Source organism: Spinacia oleracea, chromosome 4 (genome assembly GCF_020520425.1).
Source record: "Spinacia oleracea cultivar Varoflay chromosome 4, BTI_SOV_V1, whole genome shotgun sequence".
Taxonomy (NCBI): domain Eukaryota; kingdom Viridiplantae; phylum Streptophyta; class Magnoliopsida; order Caryophyllales; family Amaranthaceae; genus Spinacia; species Spinacia oleracea.
Window position 1 is genome coordinate 9,444,724 of NC_079490.1, and position 18,014 is coordinate 9,462,737.

An 18,014-nucleotide genomic window follows, 5' to 3' on the forward strand; every position below is an offset into this window, starting at 1 on the left:
TGAAGTCATTCTCATCCCCCGAGGACAAAACACGCAAGCAGACGCACTGTCAAAACTCGCAAGCTCAACACTCATCGACTTAAACAGGTCGGTCCACGTGGAAGTTCACCAAGAGAGAAGCATTGACTTGCTACCCACCACAGTATGCAGTTTACGTACCGAACCCAGCTGGATGGACGCAGTAATTGCATACAAAGAAAGGGGAGAACTTCCCGAAGATAAGCTACAGGCGAGAAAGCTGAAAAGATTCAACAAGTCACTAGTGGAAAAACAATCATTTGCATCACCACATTTGCCTCGCACATTTAAACATGTGACGCAATTGACAGTTCTAAGCTTTAAAATTAGTCATTTGCGTCGCAGAATTATTAATCTGCGACGCAAATGACTCTAAAATGTTCTCAGAGTCATTTGCGTCGCAGATTAGTAATAATGCAACGCAAAATATTACCTCCTTTGCGTCGCAGAATTACTAATCTGCGACGCAGATGACTCTTTAAGTCACCTGCGTCGCAGATTAGTAATTCTGCGACGCAGAGGAGGTAAAAAAAATTCGGAAGTTTTTAATTATTCCTCACCCACGCGTACTGCACCCTAATTTGTCGAAGAATAAAACAAACAGGCGCAACTACCTTCACGACTTCACCCTCATCCTCCATCGATCTCCGATCTTCTTCACCCTCATCCTCCATCGATCTTCTTCACCCTCATCCTCCATCGATCTTCTTCACCCTACAGAGAGAGTTTCGCTGGAACCGTAGGCCACAGCCGCCGCCGCCGCCGCCGCCTCCATTGGAGAATGCCCACTGAATAGGAATCGATCCCTGTCTCCATCAGGTACACTTACTTACCCTCAATTTCCATCTTCTTCACCCTAATTCTTCAATTGATTCCCTTATTTACTCAATCAGGTACACTTTCATTGAATTTTGTGGTTACATTTTTGTTTAATTTGAAAGATTTAGGGTTTCTTTTTTTGGGTTTGGGATTTGGTGAGAAATTACGTGAATTAGGTCACTAATTTCCAATAATTTAGAACAATGAGGGGGTGAGTGTGCGTAATATTTTGCTAGGGATTATGAATTTGTTTTTGTTAATTTTGCGCAGATTTTTTTTGTTCTGACATTGTGTTCATTTGAATGTTCTGTTGCAGTGGTTTGGCTGAATTGAGTCTCGTTTGGGAGTAAGAAGATTTACTCCGATGGTAAGTTTCATTCCTCATGTTTCCAAAATGTATGAGACTATAGTAAGAATTTGAATTATTGTTGTTTGTTCTTGATTAAGCTATACATTTTGGCTTGCAAATGTTAATCAGCTTGAAGTTGTATGAATTCAGATAGAAGTTTGTATCTTTCTTCTTTACTTACTGACTTTGAATAACTCTCTTTGTTTCCTTTTTTTCTTCTTCTTAATTTTAGTTTTCATCCGAAATTTGCATTGTTTGTTTTAGAATGATTGATTGTTGTGATATATTTTGATTTCTTTGCTAGATTTTTTTACTCTTTCCCCCCTTAATTTCCTGGTATATTTCTTGTTGATTTCATAGATGTTTTTATTGATTTGGATTGGTTAGTTAGTGTTATAGTTGAGAATAATGGTTGGTTATTGATCTGGTTAGCGCTTTTAGAGTTTTGTTGGAAAGTTGAGAATTTTTGGTTTAATTTCTGAAGTAGACTAGAAATGTGTCATGAGGAAGGGGAATAAGGTGCAGTGATATACAATGTCCTCTTAATAGTATCAGTTAATGGCGACCAATTTGACCATAGACTGGTCGTTCCAGACTCCAGAACGAACTTGCTTAAAGTTATAGTAAAAAGCCTAGAACATCAGTTAGGACAGATTTGTGGCTTAGTGTCGCACGAACGCTGTAAATTCATAATTTAGTGTGCTTCAATTTTAATTTCTCGGCTTTTTTTTTCTCGGTTCAAATTTTTATTTTTATTTCATATTGTAATTTGTTTGATTTTGGTCTGACAATGGAGTTTTTTTATGTAACAGGCGAATATGCCGGAGAAATTGAACCAGTGTAAGCTTGATGCTCGCCGTGAACAATGCCTTTCGCAAGGTCCTGCATTCATTTTCTTTTCTTTTTTTGATTTTTACAGTTCTGTATTTTTCTTGCATAAATTAAATTGGAATCTTGCATCCACTAATTATCTAGAGCTTGCTCTCTTTTTTTCATTCACAATGAATTTCCTGGGCCCTTTGATTGTATTGGCATATCTTTCCTTTTATATATTGTGACTGTCAGGAAGACGTAGGATAACCTTGGTTATTATGGGTGCTTCATATGTAACCATATCTAACTTGGATGTTGGATAACCTTTATTTTTGGTTGTTTCTGGTTGGTAGTCTTTGTGATGATCAGTTGGGAAGTGTATATATGCCTGCTTGCTATGGTTGTTTTATTATTAATGAAACTTGCAAGTGTCCTGAGGTTTGTGATGATCAGTTGGGAAGTTGTTTATTCTAATGAAACAGAGAGCAGGTTGCGTAGGTTGTACTATGGCTATCATGAAGAATGTTTTAAGGTGTCTTTCGGTGAGTTTCTATTGCTTCAACTGTTGTAGGAGCTTACAACTCCAATGTAATACGGGCGAAGTTTATTAAAAGTTTGTAAACTAGAATTATGAGTTTGTACAGCAGATAAGTATTGTGGTTTGCGTGGGTTTATTTTCTTCAGTTTTTCCATCGCCTTGATGAATTTTGCAGGCACAAACAATTTTTTGAGCTTGCTGAAACTCTTGGACATTTGTTTTCATGAACTCTTATGTTCATCTGGTTCTTTTTGTAGGATCTTTTACCTGTTTGCTGTTGCTTTTCTGCTGATCTACCAGTCACTTTTCCATCTATTTCACCACCTTAGCTGCAATTTTCTTCGATGGAGGTTGTAGGAGTTGAAATTCTCTCTCTGACAGAACTATTAGCCATTTCTTGGACTGGATTTGGCTGTTGATGAAATGACTCTGCATCATATTGTAGGATTGCATTAAGTGCTTCTTGTACTAACTTTATGGCTGCAGTCTGTTGCAGTCCAAGTTTCTCTGTCTTTGCAACTTGGTCATCAACTTCCTAGAGATTGTTGCTGTTTTTACTCAGCTCCATATTCAAGTTACTCATCTCATGGCTATTGTTTCCATCTCCACTTTCTTTTTCATCTGCTTGAATGATATCTTGGGCCTCATTCGTTTATGGTTCACTTAAACTTTTATGTTAAAAGTGTAGTTAGGTTATCAACATGTTGGGTGATCTATGGTGAATTTGCCTTTTATTGGGTTGTAACTAAAATATTAAAAAACGAATTTTTTTTTTAAAAAAAAAAGTCATTTGCAACGCACATTTAGCTAATGTGCGTGGCAAATGACTTTTTTTTTTCCGCCTAAAAGTCATTTGCGTCGCACATTTAGCTAATGTGCGTTGCAAATGACTTTTCAGGCATGGTGCTGAAAAGTCATTTGCAACGCACATTAGCTAAATGTGCGACGCAAATGAACCTTATTTGCGTCGCACATTTAGCTAATGTGCGTTGCAAATGACTTTTCAGCACCATGCCTGAAAAGTTATTTGCGTCGCACATTTGCTAAATGTGCGACGCAAATAAGGTTCATTTGCGTCGCACAAATGTGCGACGCAAATGACTTTTAGTCATTTGCGTCGAGAGCTTTTGCCACGCACGATGTGCGACGCAAATGTGCTTAAAAGTGCGATGCAAATGACCCTTTTTCCACTAGTGCAGTGGTTCATCATCAGCGCCGAAGGAGAGCTCATGAGGAAATCATTCTCCGCTCCACTGCTAAAATGTGTGGGTCCAACAGACGCTGACTATATCCTAAGAGAAATCCACCTCGGGATATGCGGAAACCACATCGGAGGCAGGACATTGGCACACAAAGCCCTTCGGGCCGGATACTGGTGGCCCACTATGGTTTCCGAGGCAAAGCAGATGGCAAGGAAATGCGAGAAATGCCAAAAGTTCGCACCAGCTATCCATCAACCAGCTCAAACCTTACAATCAACACTGTATCCCTTACCATTCGCACAGTGGGGGTTAGACATCATTGGTCCCTTCCCCTCAGCTACGAACCAGAAGAAGTGGTTGATTGTAGGAGTCGACTATTTTAGCAAATGGATCGAAGCTGAAGGTGTCTCCTCCATCACCGAACCTCAGGTCCGCAAGTTCATATGGCAGAACATCATCACAAGGTTCGGCATACCAAGACTGATGGTCTTCGACCACGGGAAACAGTTCGACAACACCCCGCTACAAAAGTGGTGCAAACAGTTCGGCATACACCTAGCTTACTCGGCAGTTTGCCACCCACAAAGCAACGGGCAAGCCGAAGCTGCTAACAAACTCATCCTCAACGCACTCAAGAAAAGAGTCGAGGATAACAAAAACAAGTGGTTAGAAGAGCTACCCGGAACGCTATGGTCCCTTCGGACCACCGAGAAAGAAGCTACTGGGCAAACACCGTTCCACCTTGTATACGGATCCGAAGCTGTCATCCCTGTGGAAATCGGAACAGAAAGCTTGAGGATCCAGGCATACAACAGGTATGATGGAATCCAAGGAGAAAGCAACAACCAACTTCTGTCCGAAGCTCTCGACCTACTAGACGAAGCTCGGAACGATGCGAGGACACTCAACGCAGCTTATTTGCAGAGGGTCAACAAGCATTACAATCGAAGAGTCAACGCCAGACCCCTAAAAGTCGGTGATCTAGTACTCAGAAATGCCGCCTCGGTTCAGAAAGGACGGATCCATGGCAAACTCTCAGCCACCTGGGAAGGACCATACATCATCCATTCCGAAAAAAGGCCAGACACGTTTATGCTGAAACAGTTGGATGGAACAATCTTGAAGAACCATTGGAATACCGATGTTCTCAAGAAATATTTTGTATGATCTCTGTCTGTAAACCAAGTAAGTTGTTTAATGAGAAGAGGAAAGCCGTTTGGCACCATGTGTTTCATTAAACCTATCTCTATATTTCAAATTCATTGTCCCTTTATATATATACATGCAGCCTCGGATCTGATCAATTCGAGACTAAAAGCAGGTTGACTTTGCCCATTCCTTGATAAAATGTAAGAAATGACCAAATCATACACTTCGGGGAATCGTCCAGAATCCTCGGATTCGCGATACCCAGATAAACCTTGTTCGCAACAAACAGTCGCTCGAATCAAGTTATAAAACTTCGGCTCAGATCCACGGATCGCCAAAGTCATAACTAAGAGGGAGACTAGCGATCTCTTGCCCAGGTTTCCGAACCACAAGAGATCGGAAGAACAATCCAGACCTCTGAGCAGATCGACGGATTTGAAGAGTCTGGAAATTAAAGAGTCTCTTAGCAGATCTACGGATTTGAAGAACTCGCAAAATTAAAGAGTCTCTTAGCAGATCTACGGATTTGAAGAACTCGCAAAATTAAAGAGTCTCTTAGCAGATCTACGGATTTGAAGAACTCGCAAAATTAAAGAGTCTCTTAGCAGATCTACGGATTTGAAGAACTCACAAAATTAAAGAGTCTCTTAGCAGATCTACGGATTTGAAGAACTCGCAAAATCAAGGGGTTTCTTAGCAGATCTACGGATTTGAAGAACTCGCAAAATTAAAGAGTCTCTTAACAGATCTACGGATTTGAAGAACTCGCAAAATCAAAGGGTTTCTTAGCAAGTCTACAAAAAGAAGAGCTCGAAAATCTACGGATTCAAAGACTTAAAACTTCGGAAGTGCAAAAAATTGAAAAGAGGCAGCCAAGTAACAAACATTCATTTTTCATTCAATATTTGGGGAAGTACAAATGCATCAAACAGCTCGGTACATACCCGAGGACCCTCAAAAGTTGAAAACAAAATGAAACAGTTAAAATCGGCAACCATCAACAGACAATACCGGCCTACCGAAGTACTAAGAAAGCAAAAAGAAACAAGTACAACGCAGCGCCGAGGCAAAAGGGGGAAAGGCAAGCACACATTCGGAAGTCCTCAACTGGAACCAACCGACTCTGAAGAAGACGACTGCCCGAATCCCTAACTCTTGGGAGTCTCAGGAGCATCCCCTAGGGGAGCATCCTTCGAAGAACCCCCAGCAGTAGTGTCACCTTCGGAATTCGCCTTCTGGGCCCGAGCCTCTGCAAGAGCAGCTTGGCGTTCAGCTTCAGCTTCGTCTCGATCAGCTTGGCACTCCACCAAGTGATCCTGGGCCCGCATCCAGAGAGGAACTTTCTCATTCCAAGGGAAATGAGGCATATGCTTCGCAAACATGCGCCGAGCACCCAGGATGCCATTCCAATACTGCTCTCTACACTGATCAGCAGTGTAGAGGTCAACTCGCTCTTGCTCCAACTTCCGAATGGCCGCATCCTTCTCTCGGATCTTCAGCTGGAGAACAGGCACCTTGTCGGCTTGGTTCTGAATAATCTCCCGATGCTTGACAAACTGCTGAAGCCTCGCCTCCGCATCCTGGCTCTGCTTAACGGCCGCCTCAAATTTAGACGTCATCTCCTTGAGAAGTCTGTCTTTTTCTTCAAGTTCGCTCGCAAACTTGGCGGCCATATCTTTCCTCTCCTTGTCGAAAGAAGCTATTTTTTCAGCATCCTCTTCGACTCGGAAGGTGAGCTTTCCAACTTCGGCCCCGATCTGCTCAGCAGAAGCTCTAGCCTCACGACTGTACTGAAGGTACAGCTGCTTGACCTCCACAAGCTCGGAGAAGAGCTGCTCAGCCTTCTGGTCCAAGATAGGAATATCACGAGCATAAGCCTCCTGATATCTCCTCAGTTGTCTCTCCTCAACCGAGCTGCACTCGGAAGCGAACGAGGACCAGAAAACAGCCTGGGAGCGAAGGAAAGATGAGCAGAAGTAGGAAAAACATAAAACAAAAACACAACTCAAAGAGAAAATCCAACACTTACCTCATTCAGGTAGTACTGGGCCATCATAGCCGGGTTCCTCTCTTCAGCTCCAGGAACCCTCCACTGCGGGTTGGCCCGAAGAAGATTCTCCCGAGCAGCTTCGGGACCCACCAAAGATCCCACGTGAGCCATGGGATTCTCTCCCAAAACCGGAGCCCTAGCATATCGAGCCATCGCCTCCCTTACTTCCTCGGGGATCCGCTTCAGCGGAACATCCGAGCAAGGGTCAGCATGGATCAATCTATCCAGGGCCGAAGTCGAAGTAGAACCCAAAGTCGAGTGGCGCCTCTTCCTCGTCAAACCTTGTTCGGGCTGCTCCTCCTCAGCAGAGGGAACATCCTTCTCAGCCTCGAGAACCTCAACATTGGGGCCTGTGAGATCCACCATCTCCTTATCTGGACTTCTCTCTCTTTCGAGAGAAACGTCAGCAGATTCCTTCTTCTCCTCAGCCACGATAGGGGCATCCGAGCCAGGAACAAAGTCGGCTTCAATCGCCTCCATCACCTTGGTGATATCCTGGATCTCGATCCCTAAAGCAGTAGACGGCTTCAGCGGAGAGGGGATGGTATCTTCCTTGGCCAACGGTTGATCCACGGGCGGCGGTTCCGCAACCACCACACTCTTTAAATTCTGCCCTGGCAAGCGCATGAAGTGAAGGAGATTCTTGGGAGGAGGCATGTCTTCTGAAACCGTTTCCTACAAAACAAGCGTTCAAAGATCAGCTTCGAAAAAGGGAAAGACGGACTACAAGAAAACCTCCAAGTCAGAGCAAATACCTTCTCCGAGGACTGAGAAGCCTTCGCCTTCTTCGGATGCGCGGAAGACCTCAGAAGAGTGCTACCCTTCCTTTTCCTTTGATCCTAAAAAGGGAGACCAAGGGTCAATAAATTTAGAGGAAGACAAAGGAGGAAATAAAGAAAAAAGGTGAAGTACCCGGTTCCTAGATAAAGAGATATCTATCCGAGCCGGAGATGAAACCAAAGGAACGGCACGCGGCACAGCGTCAGTCCCAGGACCCTAGAAAGATGGTCCAGGACCAAGACGTTAGCCGACGGCCAACCAAAGAGAAAGAAAAGACAAACAAAAACCGAGCCTATAGAAACACTCACCGGATCTGAAGTTGTCCTCAAATCAGGAAGCACGACCTTCACTGGAACAGCTTCGAGAGAGGAGGCAGAATCCCACGGATCAGCTCGAACTTCGGATATCCGGGCAACACCCGAAGGAGACAACACGTAATCCTTCAAACGAGGATTACGAGGATTCTCTTTCCCGAACTTGTAATCAGGAGCCGAGTCGTGAATAGTCTTCAGATCCAAAGAGATGCCCAAAATCGCAGGATCAAGACAGCTAAAGCCGTACTCTGCAAAAACAAAGCACAAAAACGAGTCAGTAAAACGAGGGAAGAAGGAGGAGGACAAACTCACTGAAACACGGTCCCAGCCGAAAGACACCTACCCCTGTCAAAAATCCTGCTGAGACCGGCGACAGCAAGAATGTCCTCCCGCAAGATGTAGTTGAGGTTCGGGAGCCAGCTAGACGGCAGTTTATAGTTATCCTCCCGAGCCAAAAACCACTGGAGGAGATCCACGTAGTGGTGATGGTTCCGATCCGGAGCAGCCACGCCTCCCATATCAGGATCAGGAGTCACAAACCACTTCGGAGGGCGATAAAAATTGGGATGCTTCGGATCCGTCGGCACGCGAACAAGCAACCACTCCGTCTTCCAATTATGGTCAGAACTGAGGTAAGGGTATGCCGTAATATAGTTCGGCTCCCCTCTCCTTCGGGACTTTTTGTTGATGATGGTCCACCAACCATACCCATCACCCTTGGAAGCATGATTGAAAGACAGATCGTGGAGATCCCGAAAAACGGCGACAGAGCAGGGGAAGTTAACAAAGTCGCACACCCATCTAAATCCGATGATGTGCCTCATAGATTTGGGTGTAAGTTGGGCCAAACTGATGTTGTACGATATTAGGAGCTCGGAAATGAATGGATCCAAGGGAAAACGGAGACCGTTCTCCAAGTGATGAGTGTACACAGAGATGAACCCCCTCGGCGGATGAGTCACCCGAGGACGCTCCTGATCGGGAAGCTCACACCAGTACCCCAAGGCGTGCTGGATTCCGTATAGCTCCTCAGCCCTCCGATGGTAGTTCCCCAGCTTTGCCTCCACCAACCAGTCACCACTGACCGATTTCTCCAACGGACCATCGATCTTGGTGGTCTCATGCAAGATCGGGGCATACTTGCCCTTCGGATCAGCTTCAGTCCAATGAACTGGAAACTCAGGGTAAGAACGACGTACACCCGAAGAACCAGCTTTCTTACCAGAAGTAGCACGTTCAGACACACCAGACCCGCCAACAACACCATCTTTGGAAGCATCCCAACCAGTCGAACGTTTCTCCACCGGCCTCTCCGAGTGTCCACCCCTTGAATTCTTCTGTACCCTTCCCGAGGGCACATCCTCCCTCTCACTAGAGGAACCAACGATGAACTTACTTTTTCCTTTATTCTTTGCCATGATCGCGAATTCTCGGTCTAGGGTTTAGATTGAGGAGTAGAGGAAAGAGCGAAAAAGCAAGGAAAATTCAGAAGCAAGTTACCTTTTTCCGAAGCGGAATTCGCCGACAAAGCGAACGACACAAGTTCCCGAAGTCCAGAACTGACCGAATTCCGTAGATCTGAAGAAACTCGAAAACTGCGATCGCCAGAAAAAGAGAGGAAATGTGTTTGAAAGAGAGAGAACGTAAAGTTTGAAGAGAGCTAAGCGCCCAGTATTTATAGAAAAATAAGGAGGCGCATCAACTTCTTTTCAAACCCACGATCTCCACGACATAATACAAGTCCCAACACTTGTCATCAATGCAAATCATCCCTTTTCAAAAAAAGAGAGGGAACTTTTGGACTTCTGACAACTGGAAAACCCACCCATTTAATTCTAAATGGACCGGGTCTGGGGGGCATGTTGTTTGGGCTCCCAATTGATATTCCATTGGGCCACTAAGTCCAAAGCCCAATGGCTCTAAACAACAGCATCAAACCTTACCACTATGGCTATTCAGCCATCCATTAAGGCCCAAGGCCCAATAGCAATAAATGACCTATGGGCATTTATTATGCAAACACTAAAAATAGGCCACGAAGGCTCACACCTCAAGGTACGTCCAATTTATCGCCTTAAGACTACTCTTTTAGAGAACTTCTCTCTAGAATCCGAGCATCGTTCTTACTTAGGCATCGGAGGGGCTTTCCTCGGAAACACCCCCGAGGCTAGTGACTTTGCTCTTGTGCAGGTGAATTCGGACTCGACTCATTCAAGCAAGCAAGATCTTCAACACATACGAAAGGGCCTTCATTCGAAGCCCATTGTTTCTATCTTTACAACACCGGAACACCCTTTAAAATTTTATTTCGGATAACCGTCACTTTCGTGTCGTTAGAATATCGACTCTAAACCATATTCAAAATATCCAGTATCAGCTTATTCAGGTATTGGGTTTTACATCGGTTCGGTCGGATAATAAAATTCAATTTTAAATGAATTACTCCGTAATTTACAACTTTGTTAAAACTTTAAACATATCGATTTAATTACGTGCAACCTATAAAATGGTATGCTACTCTCAATAATTTACTACGAATAATCACAAATTCACCAATAAGAGAGTCTTAAACAAGTTAACAACTTCTACCTAATGATTTCAACAAGGTTATTGAAATTAACTACTGGAAACTGTGGTAACTAGTGGTAACTTTCCCAAAAAAAAAATATGAGCTACTAGTATCTACGGAGTAGTAAGTAATAATTGGCTACTAGAGAGTGGGAAAGCTAATGAATTGAGAGGGAAAATAATAAGGGAAATGTGATCATCTTGAGTCCGGTGACCCGACTTAGCCTGAGAAGCAACGAGTTTTGGGCAATTTAAAATTTGAAATTTAAGTTATAAGTTAGACTAGACCCAAAAATGGATAAAAAGGCCCGCTATATATTTGGCCCAAAATACTGAGTTTTGGTAGAAAAACCGACCCGACATAATAGGCAGATTTTTTTTTAATCATTGTCCGACCCAACCAGACCCGACTTTTGATCAGGTCTAGGAAATGGTAAAACCAATTTTCAAAACAACGAATTGAAATAAACGAGAAGGAAAAAGATGGGTAAAGTTGTACAATTTATTTTTTTTAAATTCCAAAATTGAATCTTGATCTTTTATCTCTGAGTGATTTTTGAATTTCAAGTTTACAAACAACAACGAATTTTAAATTCTAGCTTCTTAACCAAACTTGAGTATTATCCCTCAAGTCCTTACATTCCTTCTATTCCAGTGAATAGCTAATAGGTTTGGGTAACAAGTAAGAACAAGTAATGAACATTGCATTTCCTATGCGTTTCCTCACCCTTGTGTGGTATTTGGTTCTGCAGGTTCAACAATGACTAAACCTGAAGCTGGGAAGTTAAGGAAGAGGCGGAAGAGGGTACGTAAGGGGTACATAAAGATGTTGGAGAGGGTTCCTAAGGTTGATAGAGTTAGCTCTTTGCCAAATGATATATTGCATGAAATAATCATTCGATTGCCTTTTCTGTATGCAGCTAGAGTGTCTGTTGTGTCGAAAAGATGGAAAGAGTTTGGACTTCAATACCCCGTCTAATTTTCACTCCCGAGAGTTTAGAGAGTAAATGAAAGAGGAAAATAGTTAAAATCCATGAATTCAGCGATGTTGTGAACAAGACACTACTTCAACACCAAGGTCCTATTGAGACCTTTCTCTTGCACACACCTGCCCTAAGAGCCCCTCCTGATGTATGTGGTTGGTTGGATTTTCTGTCTAAACACGGGCTAAAAAAGTTAGTGCTTGACAATAGATGTGAAACTCAACTTAGCGTGAGTTCTAAAGTTTTCTGTTGTGATGACTTGGTGACAGTATTGCTTTTTGATAGAAATTTGAGGACGCACGCGGAAGTTTTGATGGACCTGATAATAAAACAAAATTGCATTTTATCATTGATTATATTAATAAGAATTGTACAACAATATTTACTTTGGTAGAACACTTGTTTCTACCCTTCATATATTGTGGGAGCTCTCTTGATTTGCTCACCTAAACTTATGCACATACAACCTATTTATAGTTGGTGTATCCTACTTTCTAGATTTTTCTACACTTATCTAATATTACATAATTCCACATCACATGTCCTAGATGCTTCTAGATACACCATCACTTGATTTTTCATTACTCGTGTAGATTTTTCTACAGTAACCTCTAACACTTTTTCATTGCATAATAAAACCTCTTAAACATTTCTCTGGGTTTGGGAAGCTTACAAGGGCAGAGTTTTACAACATAGCTGTGGATAAAGAACTGCAGTTATTAAAGTGGGAAGTCTTAAAATTTCTTCGATTAAGAAACATCTGGGGACTCGAGTTGCTCCTGCACATCTCGATAGATGCTCCCAAACTTGAGACGTTGGACATAAATGGAGTTTATAATTCACTTGCTGTGAATTGCAACAATCTTTTATCAGCTTCCTTGGTACTAAAGAAACAGGAAACTAGTGGTTTGGAGGAGGCACATTCGTATGAACTTATCAATGCCAGTAAACTAGAGAGGATGTGTTTAGGGTGTTTTTTCTGTAAGGTAAAATGGACACTAAAGTGTTCTCTGATAGTTTATTAATTACAAATTCATCTCTATTTTCTTATCCTGTGTTTCATACCTGATATTGCAGGTATATTTGGAAAACAAGGTTTTTTTGGTACTGCCCGACTGCTCTGAACCTGAAAAGTCTGGACCTGCCATCCATTCCGTTAACGGATGGTGTTGAGTTCGCTTCGGTTCTTCGCTGTATTAAGAGGTTCCCCAACGTCGAACGGTTGCATGTTTCTATAAGTGCAAGCGAAACACTATCACCAAGTCTTTTGCTGTTCAAGAAATGTAAACTGCTGCTACGATGGATCACATTCACTGTCTACAATGCTAATGACACTGAGCTGAAGCTCATCGAGTTTTTGTTGGAGTCTTCCCCTGTGCTCGAGACCCTTTCAGTATCATTGAGCATTCATCTGACACATGCCTATACTAGGGTTTCTGTCCATAATCTAATGCAGTTACATAGGGCGTCAACGAATTAAGGTGAAAATCACACGCGAGAAGAAAATGTCTCCCATAGTCGATGTTGAAGCCCTTGGTCTGTGATTTTGCAACTTTGGTTTGTGATTTTGACACTTTGGATTTGTGATTTGTAATTAGATTTGTTTGTGAAAAAATTATGGATCTTTAGCCGTGAACATAAAAGATTAGAGAAGATTTATGATGTGTATGATTTGTAAAAGGTATGGTGCCTTTAAACTTTGGTTTGTGATTTGTAATTAGCGATTTTTTTGTATAAAAAATTATGGATCTTTAGATGTGAACATAAAAGATTAGAGAAGATTTTTGATGTGCATGATTTATAACAGCAGGCAGGCCCGTCCCTAGGCATAGGCGAGGAGTGCGCCCACCTAGGGCCCGAGGCCGAAAGGGGGCCCAATCTCCAACTGAACCACATATTATAAAATACCCATATTTGTAATTGATACAGTACTGTGGCGTAGTGGTTGTTGTTTCAAAGTTAGCACGCTTGCAGAGTTTAATTTAGCTTTTACTTTCTTTGTGTTTATTTAAAATGGACTTTTTTTCCTTTTTATTTTTTTAGCTTTTAATTTCTTTGTGTTTTTTTTAAATCGAAATTTCTTTGTGTCTCTTATTAAGAAGATAAATGTGTCTCGTTTTTTATTTCTTTGTATTTTTTTCTTTTCACGGAAATTTGTTTGGGTTTCTTATCTAGAAGATAAGTTTGTCTCATTTTTTATCTGATATCTTCTATTGATCTATATTCTTTTTCTTGTGAGTCGTTTTCAATATTATAAAAATAACAAAAATATCAAAATATATACTAGTAGTAAATTAATATTTGTTTTGAATATAATATTGTGATTACATTAGTTGTTTATTCAACCTTAATAGGACCATGTTAATAAAAGAGACTCAAATAGTTAAATACGAAGTATAATATTTAGCATACCTTTTTTTTTTGTACTGATTAATTTGTTTGGGCCGGGCCGGGCCAGGCTTTGTACCGAGCCCATGGGTCGTGGTCCTAACCGGGCCCCATCTAGGCCCACAGTGTATCGTGCTTGGCTTGGTCAGGCCAAAAAGTTCAAAACAAGGCCCATGCCCGGCGCGAGCCCACGGACTTTCGTGCCGGGCCGGCCCGTCGTGTCTAAGGCTAATTTTACGAAATTTTGCGTGCTTTGTCGAGTCGTGTCGTGCCTCGTCGTGCTTTTTCCAAAAAATTAAGCCCAAGGCCCGGCCCACGACTTTGTGCTCGTGCCGGACCAAGCTTTTTTCGTGTCGGGTTTCGGGCCGGACCACAGCCATCTTTAGAGTGGGCTACTTTATTAAAACTTCTCTTATTAAAGCTAAAATTACATTTATCAAAACTACCAGTCAGTGCACGAATGTCGTTTGCTATGACTTGTACTTGGGATCGTTCCTTCGCTTTTCCTACCAGCAGGTTAGCAAGAATTAAACAGTCAGTTTCTACCTTTAATGACCTCAGTCAGTTCATGTCTGAGCTAAAACTTAACAAAATAATTAGTTTCCTATTATTAGAGATAAAACTTAACAAACTAGATTTTGTGAATCATGTAAGTACAAATCGATCTAACTCGGGTTATATAATTTAATTTCTGACTTATTGGATTCATGAGTGGTTTTTTTATTTCACAATCTAGGGTTGTTATGTTAATATTTTCATAATCTAGGTTAATTATTAGCAACAAATAAACTTTATTGTAATTAAGCTGCCCGATTTTTGTTAATCATAGTACTAGTTTGTTAATGCACGAGATTTCTATAAATTAAAAAGCTAATAAAATAGTACATTATTAGATTATATATTATTACTCTATAATGTAAATAGTAATATATAAATAGGGAGCGGTTATGAAATTAATAAATCAAGGATGTATATATAGAATACGCCATGTCCTTAATTATTTGTAATTTGCATGCTCAAACAACTAACCGCTAACAACTATTTACCAAACACTTTTATAAAACTGCTAATCCAATCAGTTAGTCAAAACTGCTAATCCAATCCGCTACATGCCTACAACTAACCACTGATCGCCAAACATGGCCAATAACTTTCATTTATGATCAAATCACAAATCACATCCAAGAACAAATCTTTTACTTACTCTGTTCCCTAAATATTGCACTATGTTGCTTTTTTACGCTCCCAAACATATGACTTTAACATTTAATATCTTGAATTATAAAAATTAATACGGAGTATTTAAAAAGAATATATTGATACAGATCTAGGTAAATTTAACATTACTGCATTTTTCATCTTTCAAGTACTATAATTGTATAAATCATAAAAACAAGAGGGCATAGATCGTAAAAATTCAAATGGTTTAATATTCGGTGAATCTTAAGTGACTCCAACTTTAAGAAGTTCACCACTGTCCAAAGATACAGTAACAAACTAGTATAATACCCGTGCGATACACGATTTATGATCTAAATATAAATTTATATGAAAATCTGGCAGTCAATTATCATTAAAATAGTGCATGGACAAAATTATTATTCATCCCTATTCATCATCTCATGTCAAACATTAAGTTATCTCATCCACCCTTCTTTTCGTTAGTCATATCTACTTAATACTTGTCTCATTTATCTCATTATTCGATCATTTAACGCCTACCCACCCCTCCCAATCTCCATCTCGAGAGATCAGGTATAAAATAAAATTCATCCAAGCTCCATCACCCACCTATGTAACCTCATCCCTAGTGTCAATTTTTATTTTATTTTTGGTAAAAGAGTTTTGAATTGTAAAACTATGTTCTGACGTCTTCGATAATTCAATTGTCTGGTTATATTAATTGAGTAAATATATAAACATTATCATATGTACGTTAGTGTAAAAAAAATGTTGATATATTCATAATCATTTTGATGAAAGATAAGCGATTCGATGCGGGCGGGAGGGTCCAATTTAAAATTCGTTCTCGCCCCCGTTACCCGCTTGCGGATACATTTTTAACCACATCTCCCACCAAACTTTCATTGGTTCTCTCCCACTTGGAGAGGATGCCCGGAGGACTCCCAAAAAACCACCTCCGCTGACAATATGACATCTCTATATTCGGTAAATAAGCCACTTTACCTTTACCTAACTTTTGAATATATTGGCATAACTTTATTATTAAAATTAATTGTATTAGCTAAAATATTTAAAAATGACATCCATAATAGTTAGGATTGGGTTAGTGATCCAAGTCCAGGAAATGTAAGCTCACCCCATCACCAAGGTGGGTACATGTTATCCTTATACCCGCTCACCAACACCAAATCTATATTTATTAGTAATATTAGTCAATCATCCACGTTATCTTCGTCTTCAGCCTTATCTAAAATATACCTCACGGAGTAAATGATTTGTAATATTTTACATTAACATATAAAGATTATTTTTGTTGTTCCAAACATAATAAGCAAACAGATCGAATCATCTAAATCTTACTCCCTCCGTCCCATAATATAGCGCCTGTTTTCCTTAAATTGTGTCCCTAAATGATGTGCATATTTCTATTTTAAACCATTAATTTTTACCCATAATACCCTCATGCACTATTTGTAATTCCAATATTGTCCTAAATAAGTCAGAATTTTTACTTTGAAAATTATACTTTTTGACTTTTATTCAACTCATGTGCTTGATTTTTGTCTTTTTTAGGCCTATTTATTATGTACACACCTTTAATCTCTAATTTCTCTCTTCATAAAAGCCAAGTAACATGTACTTTATCTTAAAAGTACAAATAATTATTGTTTTTATTATCAATGTTATCCTTTACCTTAATAACCGTGATTTTGGTCAAACGGACACTATATTATGGGACGGAGGGAGTATGATTATAGAAATAGTTGATTACGATAAATTAGTCAAAAGTTTAAATTAACATGCCCTTACGACGTGACTTCAATAATACTATGTGTGAGGGAATAACTGGTTATTTCTGAATTCGTGTAAAAATATCACGATAATGAGAACGTGAATCTTTTTTAAAATAATTGATAGTATTTATTATATGGCAAAAAAAATTAAATAATTGATAGTATTTATATATGACACAAATTTTTAAACAATTGAATGGATAGTACAAGTTCAACTATTATAAGATTTTCTATACGAAGTATTGGTTATCTGAAATTCCATTCAGTAGATTATAATGTAAAAATATATTACCCACCAAATGATCAAAAAAAAAACAAATAATACAAAAATTAAGCGAAGTATTAGATGATTCAATCAATATGTACGTTCAAGATTTATCAATTATACATTAGATTTAGGGGGAGAAATATTTTATACGGGGTAAAAAATATGGCTGGTCAAATATAATCAGTACTTGTTTGCTCAAAATATTATCTTTAACGTTAATTAAGCAATTGAACCAATAAGTTAAGAAATATAAGCAGTCGTTTGGTTAAGGGGGTCTTACACAAAGTTGCGGTTTTTTTTATTTTACAAATTTTTTGATTAGTGTTTGATTTTGGATTGACTTTTATTTTAGATTTATTTTTAATTATTAGAGTGTTTGATTTTGGATAGAGTTGTATATATTAGTAATTAATTAATTAAAATATCTACCTGGCGCACACACTTTTTGTTTGGACAATACTAAAAGTCCTGTATTTTTCACGTAAATATGAAGATTTGTGTTTTTGGGGTTTTTTTTTAAAAAAAATAGATTAATATTTGATTTTGAATTGACTTCATTGTAGTTTTTTTTTTTTTTTATTAAAGTGTTTGATTTTGGATGGATTTGTATAACTTGTATATATTAGTAATTAATTAATTAAAATATCCATGTGACACACACATTTTTTAATTCAAAAATAAATTAGAAATCTTACTTTTCATTGGTCGAAACCATTAGATTTCCTACGTGGCACTCTAATAGCTCAGCAAATATGCACGGTCATTTTTCAATGTGTTCTTTGAAAAATAAAATAAGA

General features: G+C 39.7%; 1 long non-coding RNA gene across 1 annotated transcript; it reads left to right on the plus strand.

Moving 5' to 3' along the window:
• Window positions 1–739: 739 nt before the first annotated feature.
• Window positions 740–3,199, plus strand: LOC110792302 (uncharacterized). Its single transcript, XR_008919617.1, has 4 exons — window positions 740–837; window positions 1,154–1,204; window positions 1,999–2,541; window positions 2,795–3,199. It is a non-coding gene; the product is annotated as an uncharacterized lncRNA (long non-coding RNA).
• Window positions 3,200–18,014: the final 14,815 nt, after the last annotated feature.